The sequence below is a fragment of the Anthonomus grandis genome, chromosome 7 (assembly GCF_022605725.1).
Source record: "Anthonomus grandis grandis chromosome 7, icAntGran1.3, whole genome shotgun sequence".
Classification (NCBI taxonomy): Eukaryota; Metazoa; Arthropoda; class Insecta; order Coleoptera; family Curculionidae; genus Anthonomus; species Anthonomus grandis.
In genome coordinates this window covers 31,343,594-31,356,155 of record NC_065552.1, presented here as the reverse complement: position 1 = coordinate 31,356,155, position 12,562 = coordinate 31,343,594, and the positions used below count along the sequence as shown (strand labels likewise).

The 12,562-nt window shown below is 32.4% G+C and overlaps 1 protein-coding gene and 1 long non-coding RNA gene across 3 annotated transcripts in view; one reads left to right on the top strand and one right to left on the bottom strand.

The window, feature by feature from the left end:
* LOC126739009 (uncharacterized) overlaps nucleotides 1–12,562 on the top strand; it is a 156,628-nt gene that overhangs the window by 39,901 nt on the left and 104,165 nt on the right. The gene's annotated exons all lie outside the window — the stretch shown is intronic.
* The window catches only part of LOC126739006 (CCR4-NOT transcription complex subunit 6-like), a 110,417-nt gene that overhangs the window by 57,006 nt on the left and 40,849 nt on the right, over nucleotides 1–12,562 (bottom strand). The window lies entirely within an intron of this gene.

The following is a 12,562-nucleotide window of genomic DNA, read 5'->3' as shown; positions in this document are numbered from 1 at the left end:
GTTCATTCTTTCGACTTTAATGACATACAAAGCAATATTATGATATGCAATACCAATACAAATTGCTACGTATTAGCAGAGTCGTACTTATTCCATATCATAACGATTAAAGCTAGTAAAATACAAATAATATATTTCAATGATAAAGTAAAATAAATTTGTCAAAACAACCAGAGATCCCAAATTTTAAATTATGTTTCTGATAAGAGGGAATAGTGATATAGAGTACTTTTATTAACTCAGCTACTTCTAGACAATTCAATAAAGTTGAAAAGGTGCATTATATAAGATTGCAAAACAACAGCTTAATGTGTCAAAAGAAAATTATGTTATACTTATAAAATGATAAAACCGTACATCTATCATGATATTAAAATTAATATATTAACACGAAATATAGTTCAACGTGTTCAAATCATGACAAATAATTCAAGTATCACAGCTACCAAATGTAGAGGTTTTATTTATAAGTAGAAGTGGAGTGGCGATAATATAGCGGATTGGGAAGTGCGTGAAAACTTTTGCATGCGTAACTCTTAACAAAAAGATTGGAATTTTCATTTGTGGAGAAAAGTCTTCCCGCCCCGCTGTATGTAATCAACGCCGAAGTAGAACTGTTTTGTTATTTACTTTCGTCGTCAGATTTAATGACCCAGAAAAACCTTATTTTTATTGGGATTTCAATGTGTCATATTTGACAGCTTCAGTAGCTCATGAACACATGATCATCGGACACAAGAGCTTAATAAATCTTGGTCAGCTCTTCTAATTCTAATCATCGAATATTGGATTTAGTAAATTTTAAAATTAATCTGGTAGTTAAAGAATCTCACCACCCTGCCTTATATTTTGATTTTGAAGCCACATTAGCTGAAACTGGTGAACTTTCTGTAAACAAGCTGGATTCAGGAATTTTTTTAATTTTCTCAAAGTCAATTTTCCTGAGCTGTACGACTTAATTCTTCTAACCGACTGGTCTGTTATCACGAAGTCCGCCAACGCTGCTGTGGCTTGAATGAACGAATTGACGAAACAGTGGGCTGCCAAGGCAGTTGTGCATATAGGTCTCCTGATGGACCCGTCATGCCCCACCGGGAGTTACCAGACCCCAATGGCCTTAGAGAAACCGATAAGGCTCTCTGGTCTGAAGGACTTAAAGTCGCTCGGTACACTGAAAGTGTTACCCAAGTATTTGAACCTGGCGCGCGTGAGTGCTGGGCACTCCCTGACTACATGGTCAACGGTTTCATCCTCCTCACAGCACCATCGGCATTCCGGGTTGTCCGCAATACCGATAGTATGGAGATGGCTTCTTAAGTGCCAGTGACCGGTTAAAAGACCTGTCACTAGCCGAATTTCGCGTCTTTTTAGGCGTAGTAGATTTTTGGTGAGACAGGCAGAGGGCCCACCTATGTGCGCTTTGGCCTGTCTCATACCAGGGGACTCAGTCCATCTTCGGTGGGTCCACTTGTCTGCTGTGGCTTGTGATGGTTTTTTATAAAAACTTTAATAATCACTTCGCATCCTGTATATCTCCCAAATTGAAGATATTTTCTTCCCTGGTATATATAAAAGAAGTAAAAATGAAAAACATTTTCAAGAAAAAGAAAGCGTCCTCATTATGTTGAAAGGTTTAGAAGTTTGCGAACTTTAATCAAAGCTCAATCTTAGCAAACGTACAAAGGTTTCATCACTAATGCTGAACCAAATATTCACAACGACCCTTCTGATTCTTGGTCCTTTATTAGTAATAAAAGAACGCTAACATTGTGTCTGGTTTTGCAAGTTACCTACTTTAAAGGTGTCTAGAAACCTTTGCAGCGAGTTCCAAATGAAACTGTCTTAACTTACAGACATCCAGTCTCGGTGTTTCATCTAGACATTGTCTGTGTAGTCTTCTCTAGTTAGTGGAGTTAATAGAGTGTCCTTCAATTACTCTCGATGACGTTATGATGGCCTGTAAGAATCTGAGAAACAAATCTACGTCTAGTTCTGATGGAATTCCTATAGTTCTTTTGTTAAGGATTGTTCTCGTGTTCTGAGTATATCTTTAGAACATATTTTTAATTTCATTTTGAAAAGTGGTGTGTTTCCGGAATTATGGATTTATGGAATTATTATGGATTTATGGAATTAAGGTTTGAAAAATCATCCCTATTTATAAAAAATACGACCTGATGTCGGTTGAGAACTATCCTGGCATTTCCATATTATACAATTATTCCAAAGTGTTTGAAAGTATCTTATTATACAAAATTTAAAACAAGGATTCTACGCCAAAAGACCTATAATTTCTCGTCTTTTGTCTGCGAAATTCTAAATCTAAACAATAGAGGGCAAGTAGGTGTAATATACACCGATTTTCGCAAAGCCTTTGGTCAAATTAATGTATTAATTATTCTCTTAATGAAGGCAGCTGAACAATCTGGTTTTTCTAACAACCTTCTCAGGTTATTAGTATCCTACCTTATAGGCCTCGGCAGTTTGTCGAAATTCAAGGTATGAGGTCAGCACTTCTCATACCAACGTCAGGTGTGCCTCAAGGACCAAATCTGGGGCCACTGTTATTTATTATCTTCATAAATGATTTTTCTTTATTGAGATGCAAAATGCTGGCCAATGCAGACGATATTTTAAGACGACGATATTGTATAAGATTTTTTACTAACATTGCGCCACCCTTCAAGCTTATGTTATTGCAATTTGTCACTGGTGTATAACAAATGGCCTTGTCCTTAATGTTTTAAAGTGTAACATTATTTCTTATGGTCGGTTAAAAATCCCAATTCCCTTTAACTACTATATCAATGGTACTTTCTTAAATAGGCTTGCTGTGGTGAAAGACTTGGAAGCGGTATTTGATGATAAATTATCTTTTGTTCCATATATTGATCAGATGGTGGAAAGTGCGCTTAGATCGTTGGATTTCATATTAAGAAATTGTAAACATTTCTGTCAGATATTGATTTGAGTCTGTACAAAGAAGATTTTTCAAATATTTAAGGAGGAAGGTGTTTACCCTGAACGTCATGCTAGCTAAAGGCTTACCTGCTTACCAGCTTTAATGAAGTTACTTTAACGCTACGTCGGTTGTCTTAACTTCTACAAGTTAAAATTGATTCCCCTTGTTTGTTGTCCCCATTCACAAAATGTGCTATAATTGCAATAAAATTCTCTTATTTTACGATATCAATTGTAATACTCTCACAACCATAGCTCTCTCCTAATCCTAGCCTATTTTTTGATAATAAATATACGTTTAATTTATTACCAAGTTTCATAGCCATAGATTTTTATTTTTAAAACTTAGTTAAATTTTAAGTTGTATTTTATGTTAGTATCAAATGTAAAAATAAAATTTCTTGTAAATGGGCAGCTAAAAGTAAGGCTAAATAAATAAATTAGTTAACTTTTTTTAAATGGAGAATTTGACATAAGAATGACTTTTAGTCAAGCTTTAAAGAGATATAAAAAGTAGTAGCTATTATGCCAGCACTGTATAAGGTGCAATAGAAAACATCTATTAACTTGTAGGGGTATAATATATATTTTTTTTAAATTGTGACACTACATTATTTTTATGTCGTGCTCGGCAATTTGACTTTGACTTTGTCCATAAACTCACGGTTCAATCAAAGTTATTGGCAATAGTACTTGTCCTAAAATACATTTTTACCAATCAATTCTATAGTCCGTTTGAATAGAATAGTATAAATCCATATTAAAACTAAATCCCTTTTATAAGGCTGATTTAAAAAAATAATGGATAGATTAGATACTCTATAGTTAATTTAGGTAAAGATGCTTTATTTAACGAAATCAAGCCGAGATCAACGCAATTCTTGATATACTTGGAAGGAGGTTTTTAATGCTTCTTGCTAATTGAGTTGATCTGGGGTCATATTAGACTGATTATCTTACAGTTTATTAAATTTTTAAAGAACATGAAACTTAAAAAAGTGTAAATAAACATATGAAAGTGAAGAAAATGTAAAATGCTGAATCATGAAAAAAGTTCGAGCAAAAGAGTGACAAGGGACAGCATCGGCTGTGGATTACGCATATACCTACATATTTATACTTCGTAGATAGGAAACTCTCATAAGAGTCAATGGACGTCCATTATCTGTTGCGCCCTCTAAATGTTGAGGTGTAGTACTAACTGGACGTAAAAATTGGCTTGTGATAACAGCGGGAAATTTAAAATATAATTATGGCGCCTAATTTGAATTTTGCTCTACTATACCGGGCGCTTAAAATTAGTAGTAAATGCGTGATTCTTCCAGATATTATAGTACGAAAATAGAAAAAGTGACAAATCGAGGACTCAAATGATTTAAGTGATATTAACGTCGTTTTCCCGATATTGGGGTGTTTTTCAGGGGGTTTTTAGTGGAGTTAAGGTTGTTAAATGTATGTCTCTTAAGACTTTTTTAAGCCACGAGGATAGCAAATAACAAGGTGAATATAAAAAAAAATTACAGGACGAATAGCCAATCTTACGGACCTTAGGTAGATCGTAAAGTAAATGCGTTTTCCGGTTCATGGGGTATAACTTATACGTATTAGTGTAGAAGAACTCGAGAGTGAGTGCGGTCCTATCTATAAAGTATTTTCAACTTTATTAAAAAATAAGTTTGTTGTGGCTCTAGGAATCGGTACAAACTCATTTGGGTTCAAAAAATGTAAAACTTTTTCTGATATAATGTGCGCGTCAATAACATTTTATATTAATTCAAAATAATCATCCATTATTCTCAAAGAGACTTAGATATATGACCAAATGAAGAGAAAGTATACTCAAAGTCAAAGTCTCACAAATCAAGCGTCTATTTAAAAGGTTACGCGTTTCGCCGCATTAGGGCATCATTAGACTTCATCTAAATACAAAAACTACACACTTACTCTCACTAACATAAATAAAAATATAAAATATAATATGTCTACAACATCGTGTACCGTTATTGACTCCTAATCACTCAATAACGGTGACAATCAATCTGATGATGCCCTAATGCGGCGAAACGCGTAACCTTTTAAATAGACGCTTGATTTGTGAGACTTTGAGTATACTTTCTCTTCCTTTGATCACATTTTATATTGTTTATTTTAACTGTTAACTTTTCAACTTAATGTGTATGAACGCTTACGACTAATTTAGGATGATGCCTCATATTTAGTAGTTTTACTGGTAAGCGGTAAGTCGCATTTTAATAATGTTTAAAATTCATTTAAGTAATTTGTGTCTATGCATTGTTTTTTTATACTGCAGTTGCTGTCTACTTTTGGATCGGATGAGGCTTTAGGGCGAAACACGTGTCATAACTTTATAAAATAAACATACTCTAAGACCATTGGTTTTATGTCCCTTTACCCACTGAAAAATTAAAATATTTTATATATTTTAATTTTTTAAATAATTTTGTCGTTTTTATTTTGGAGTTCTTGTTTCCAAGAGTCCTAACAGTTGGTGGTAGTTTATTTAAAAAATTCACTGCGACATATTTACAGCCTATATATCCTCGTAAGGTCCTAAACCAAAACCTAATTTATCCTAGTAATGTAATTATCAAGACCTATAGATATAAATTTGTTGTTTGATATCCCAATATACAGGACTGGCCAACTAAGGTCTTGGAAGCCAACTACAATAACAAATATATAAATATTAAATTAAGAAGACAGGAATATAATTTCTCCTATTGCCTCTGTACTAACCCAATTTAAAAAAAGGCCAAGATATTGTCGTTCTACCTTCAATTTAAGACTTCGTATGGGATTTCGTCAATATACATCCAAATAGCAAACATCCAATAAAGAAATAATAAAATATAAAGCAGAATAAGAATATCCAAACATATAAATGGCTGACAGCCTGCAGTCATGTTATGAAACTTAATTATCTTTATCTTTATTTTCTCTAGGTATAAGTAAAACTCAATTCTGTTTGACTTTTCACTGGGTTAACACTTTGATCTGCAGTACAACGTTCATACCACATATCTAATATGAATTCAAAAAAGTAATCCATTTTTCTCAAAGAGACCTCTTAACAATAAAAATTCAGGACAAACCATTCAGACCTCTTAATAATTAAAAATTCAAAAAATCATTAATAATGTGTTTATCTAAAATGAGGTTCAAATTTTTAGAGAGGCGTTAAAGAACACCACACCTGTGTATTACTTTGAGTCACGGAAAATAAAATCGGTTTTCAGTTTGCACCAGTTTCCTCTGCTATAAAGAGAAAGAAAATTAGAATAATACTAGTATTATTCTAATTTTCTTCAAGCTATATTCGAATTACTTTTGTTTGACAAAGTAAGCCACGTATGCTAAGTCACTGTGTTTTAATGATACCGTTTCCATTGAAATTTCTGGTTAACACGCAAGTTAAAGCGCCAAATCGTTTACAAACTGCATGGTTTTAGGTTGCATGTCAGATCACGATATTGTAATTACTATGCTTTACTCTTCAATCCTCTCATTGTGTAGATTTGTAGAATCATGTGGCAATTTTTTAATAGATTTGTGTGATTTGTGTAACTAATCATTAAATCAAAAATTTATTAAATTTTAAACGTAAGGTTTCACAAATGGTAGGAAAATTATTGACATCAATTTTTAAGTCATTAAGTATTCAGGTTATGTATATTTTGTTCAATTATGAGATGAAGCAGCAATGCGATCTAATAGTTGAAGTCATCAATAGCCTGTGCAGTAAGCAACTTGAGTCCAAACCGCTAAAATACGACTCTTTTTTCTAGATCTCTCTCTTTAAGAAATATAATTATAAGCAATAGGTCAAACCATACTATTTCTCTTTAATAAAATATGATAGGATACTCTATAAAGAAGTCAATATTTATAGTTAAATGAATGTAGATAACGTATATTAGAGAAAAGGACAACAACATCGCAACGCCGCGCCGCTCGGTCATCGTATCACAAGTAATCTTTACCAGTGACGTCGTCAAAAAAATCTTTACATGATAAATAGTTATTATTAATAAATTATGTTTTAAATTAAAAACAATATTACCGTTTATGATTTATGAACTCTTTATGTGTTTTTAACGTACTTCATTAGAGTATAGGTACTTATTTAATAAAAACCATTTTTATGGAAATTAAATATTTTATAATTATTATAGGTTTCTTATTAAGTTTTTATCATTCTACGTTTTTGACGACGGTTGTCCCTTGATATGGTGTTATGACAATATCGGTATTTACCTGTGAAAAGATCGGCTTAAATCGCCTTTTTCTCATGGTGCGGTACAAACCGCACAAGTTTTTACTATCGTAACTGCACAAAAACACTGAAATGACTCAACCTTGTTCCTTTCTCAAGCAGAAAGCCAGATTTTGCCTGCGGTGTTTCCATTTCAAATTTTTTAGAAGCGGTTTTAAGAATAAGAATATTAATATTTTTTTTACTTTGAAGATTTAATTTTTGCGATTAGAATAACATATATCTATTTCTACTTTTTATTTCCAAACCAAAATCTAAAACCAATAAGTTAAATTAACATTATTACATGTCAATGGGTAACTATGAATTAACTACTTCTTCAACTTCATTACATGTTTTGATATGTATCTCAAAATTTCCTCTTTTGAAAATGCGTTTAAACTTGACAACAGGGAATCGATGAATATGTTTGTAAACAACATCTCCGTTACCCCTGTGCAAATATTGGGCTCAAAGTTGTTGTTTACTAATTTTAGCCTTTTAATGTTCTAAGGTTCCTTTTGAGGTTTTCTAACGAATTTTTCCATGAAAACATACCAAATAATTTTCTCAATGAATAAGCGTTTATTGACGTCATAAGTCAAGGACAGTACAGTTGTTGATCAGGGTAATTTTCTTTTTTCATTCAAAAATTCTTATTTTTTTTGTAAAAATTGCACTAAAAATGGGGTGAGTCAATTGAGTTTTTTAAGACTGGATAGGGTTTTATAATATTTTATGAAACAAAATATAAAAAGTAGATACTTGTAGTAAACACAATCACTGCGAGATAACTACAAGCATTCCTGTTAAGGTCCTGAACCAAAACCTTATTGTTTCTAATAGGGGGGTTATGAAAGATCCAAGATATAAAGGCCTATGAAAAATAGATATGAAAATTTTTTGATATATGATGATATACCAATATACACGGCCGGCCAACTCGGGTTTTGGGTGCAAAAATCAGTGTGTTGAGACCATTTCTCCGATTGCCGCTCTACTAATCCAAATTAAAAGCCCTATAATAAAGGCTGAGTCGTAGGACGAAGAAATTATAGTATAATTATATATATAAAGCAAAATAAGAATATTCACAGTTGTAAATAACTGACGGCAGTCATCTCTATAGGCCAATCCACACTTGCCAGCCAAAGATTTGCCTGAATGTCCACATGATAAGATGACACAAATTTGAGTAAAGTATCCATTATGAGCTTCTGCTGTACTAAGAAATTTAACTGTTTTTGTAGAAATTTAACTCTTACTGTCTTAGAAATTTAACTGTAACTTCAATTAAATGAATCCACTATTCTATATTTAAGGGCTGCATCAACCATTTGGCACTGAACAGTTTTGTTGGAGTAACGGTCTAAATAGTGACAAATCGCTATTAAAAATAATATCAGAATTAAGGCCTAAATAGGGGCTGGTCATAACTAGGGTGCTAGTATTTTTACATAAAAGAATAAAATTATCTAAAATATTGGGCGAAGAACATACACCACTGAACCATATACAACCAAGTCTTGTAAAGTCTTATACTAGAGAGGTCCCAGTTTTAGCAAGCTCCAAGCTTGAACATCCAGACTTCAGGAAGATTTGTACATTATGAAAGATTGGTAGAACCCAATGTGTTCAAATAAAACAAATTTGTTCACAAGAGATTTCAGTTCTGTCCAGAGTTCCTCAAGAGTCCCATATTAGACCATACTTGTTTATTTTATATCTATTAGATCTTACTCAAGTGCTTTAAACATTGTAAAGCACTATTTTTGCTGATGACTTGAAAATTTATTTGAAAATTGAGAGTATTGAGGACTATGACAAATTTCAGACTGACATTAATACTTTGGTTGCATGGTCTGTTCAAAATGTCTTTGAACACTGGGAAATGCCATTGCATAACATTTTCATGGAGAAGTCACCAATAATATCTAATTATTATATAGACTCTACAGACATCAACAGGGTCAATATGATTGCCCACCTGGGGGGGTGGTTTTGGATGGTATGCTCTCATTTCAATCCCACATTGATTCACTCATTGCTAGAGATTGAGGTTTATTTTCCGCAATTCTGCTGAACTATCTGTGTCTTCAGTACGAATTGTTTATATTTCCTTAGTAAAGTCATTGCTCAATTATGCTGTGTGGTCTCCGTTTTACCAGGTCCATATTGACAGTACAGTTCGGTACTAACAGAATAAGTTTCTGAGATATTGTGGCTTTAGGCTTCTTATTCCTAATGGAACAGTGGACATATGAGGGCAATGTGCAATGTAAGGAGTTTAGAAGGCGATTGAAAGTTTTCTGATTTATGCACATTATTTAAACTGATTTCAGGTGACTTACACTGTCCTGATCTTTTGAGCAGCATCAATTCCCAAGCGGAAACACTAGAAATAATTCTCTTTTCCATATCTTTTACCATCAAACAAAGTATATGTATAATAGTCCTTTGAGCCGTTTGTTCAGATTGGCAAATGATATCAATTGTGACTTCACTGGCATTTCTCTCTATCAATTCAAGTCTCCGTGTCATAGATTAATTTAATTTAGGTTAAGTACAATTCTCATGATCAATTGTGAAAATTTTTGTTAACATCATTTAAATTTAATGATCATGATTTCATATCTTGTGTATCTAATGTTATTTTCGAAATGTGAAATGACACATGTGGGATCCAGTTAAATAACTAAATAAATAAGTTTCAATTTTCGAGATAATAATAGAATCATTGTTATTAAGTGGTTCATGAAAACTCCCTAATAGAAAACGTTAAAATGGTGGACATATATTACCGTTATGGTTACTGATTAGTGGTACTTAATATTTAAATATTAAAATGCCTAGTACCAATTGATATTTTAATAATTTTTTCCCATGAGAATATAAAGTCATCACATAGGTTTTTGTTTTAAATAGTTGAATATTTCACATATAACAAATCAAGCCCATATCAAAAATGTCTCTAGAATTAATAAATTATCGTAAGCTAACTTCTCTTCCTGTTATTGTTTTAAATGTTTAAGCAAAAACAATCTCGCTACTCTCCTATATTTAGAATCCGATAACGATTGATATAACGGTTGCCAATTAAAAAACAAATGTCTTACTATTATTAAAACAGCAGGATTCAATCTAAATAAACATAAAACAGTAACTTCAACCATGTTTTTGTTATGTATGATAAGAGAAAAGGATGTACGCAACGATGAATTTGTTGCTGAATGTGATTTCACTACATACATATGTGGTATCAACGTAACTCGCCTTTTATTTATCACTTTTTTTAATATAAAAAGGACTTTTAAGTATTCGATAAAAAACTTCTAGATTCATCCTGTGTTAGGTTGCTACGTTTCGTGGATCATCTAACTTTGAAGTAGTAATTTAGGTATGGGGAGTGAAATATCTAGTTAGTTATTACTATGCACTACAAATAGGTAATGCAGGGTGCTAATGTAAGTGCTACTTCAGGACACTCTCAGTAGAAGAACAGCAGCTGAAATCCAACAAACTACAATGCACACCTATAGAGAAATGTGGAATTACAAGGAAGCTATGATTAAGGACAGTATATTCTAATACTAGATAATCCTTTATCACAGAGCTTATAAAAAAATTAGCTGTTTCTAAAAAAGCTGCATTAGAAAGAGATAAATTTGTAAACTCTGAAGTAAGTAAGTATGGTGCTTTTCCAAACATCCTTAAACTTGCTAGAGTTATTCCTGTACATAAAAAAGGCTAAACTGATTTAATAATTATCGGCCAGACTATAGTCGCTACCTTTTCAAAACTTACGGAAAAACAGTTTCAAACTTACGGAAAACAACATCTATTAATTAACTATTAATTTGGATTCAAAAGCAGTCCAGCTTTAGCAGAGTTACAATATAGCCAATATGGTATATGGTGGAATCCAGATTATGATAAGCGAGACCCAACTAAAGGTACAAACTGGTTTAATAACAATTAAATTAACTTTCAATAAGAGATATGCAGGAATTAAATGATTCATTATAAATTAATATGGAATATTCATATGAACGGATTATGTAAAAAGCTGGCTTCTAGTATGTATGCCTTTCCGAATCTGGTCGCAGAGTTTGTTCTTTTGTCCGTCTATCATGCTTTCATTGAGTCTGAGATTTCCTATGCATTATTCATCTTTAAAAAAAATATTCAGCATGGAAAGAAAGGCCGTGAGAGTAATGGATGAATTGGACTACAGAAATAATTGCAAGAATGATTTCATAAATTTAAAACCTCTTAAAACAACTGAAAAATTCAAGCAACTTTCAAGGACAGATTACCAAATCTTAACCATGTCAAAGTATTCATATTGATAACTACAAAGAAAGGTAAAGACTCCCTTAAAAGATTAAGCAAGAAACACATAACAGCTCTGCAGAATCATAAGCCAAGTTTAACCTGACATATAATGTTGAATTATGCATGGAAAAGGATAAAACCGTGACACACATCTCATGAAACCTTTAATATCGAATCTGCTGAGGGAACTTCAAGTAGGTGTGAGTCCCAATAGACCATTTAGCCGCTATGGAGAGTTCTTTGACCAATTAAATCACTTCAAACCAAACATACTATTATCAATATTCTACTTTTCCTATCTTTTTACTCAGTGTATGTTATAAAGGGGCTCAAAGTTCAGTAATTCAGTAAACGCAGCGTGAAGCAAATTTCAAATGGTCATAACTTCAGGATTGTTAATGCTAATATACATTTTTTGAAAGATTCTTGTGGGAAAATAGATTTTACTTCCATTTTGGATATTATGCTCATAATTGTAGATCAACTACCAAAAAAGATATGAGTAATTTTCATGTCGACACTCTACTGAAGAAGACATTGCATTTAACAGGTGAGATATTTCAAAAAGTATTAGGTTTAAGGTTTTAATAATTATTCTCAATATATTAGAGCTGATCAATATTAATCAAGTAAAGTTTATCTTATGGTCCATGGCGGTCAGTAGATAAAAACTTATCAACAAAAAACTGCTAGAATAACGCTGTCAAATGGTCATAGCTCCAAAACGGTTAACACTATTAACAAAATGTAAAAACATTCTTATAGTAAATTATTTACATTTCAATATTGCTTCTAATAATAATGACTGTAAAAGAACTCTCAAAGGAGATATGACCGCTTTTGGTAACGTCACCTCCTTGAAGAAAATAAACTATTTACCAACAAGATATGTCCGTAAGTATGAAGCTTAGAGCTTTGGTAAATATTACTAATATTTAAGAGCTAATTATTGCTAATCATTTAACGTTTGTTTTATCAATTTAGCTTCCACAG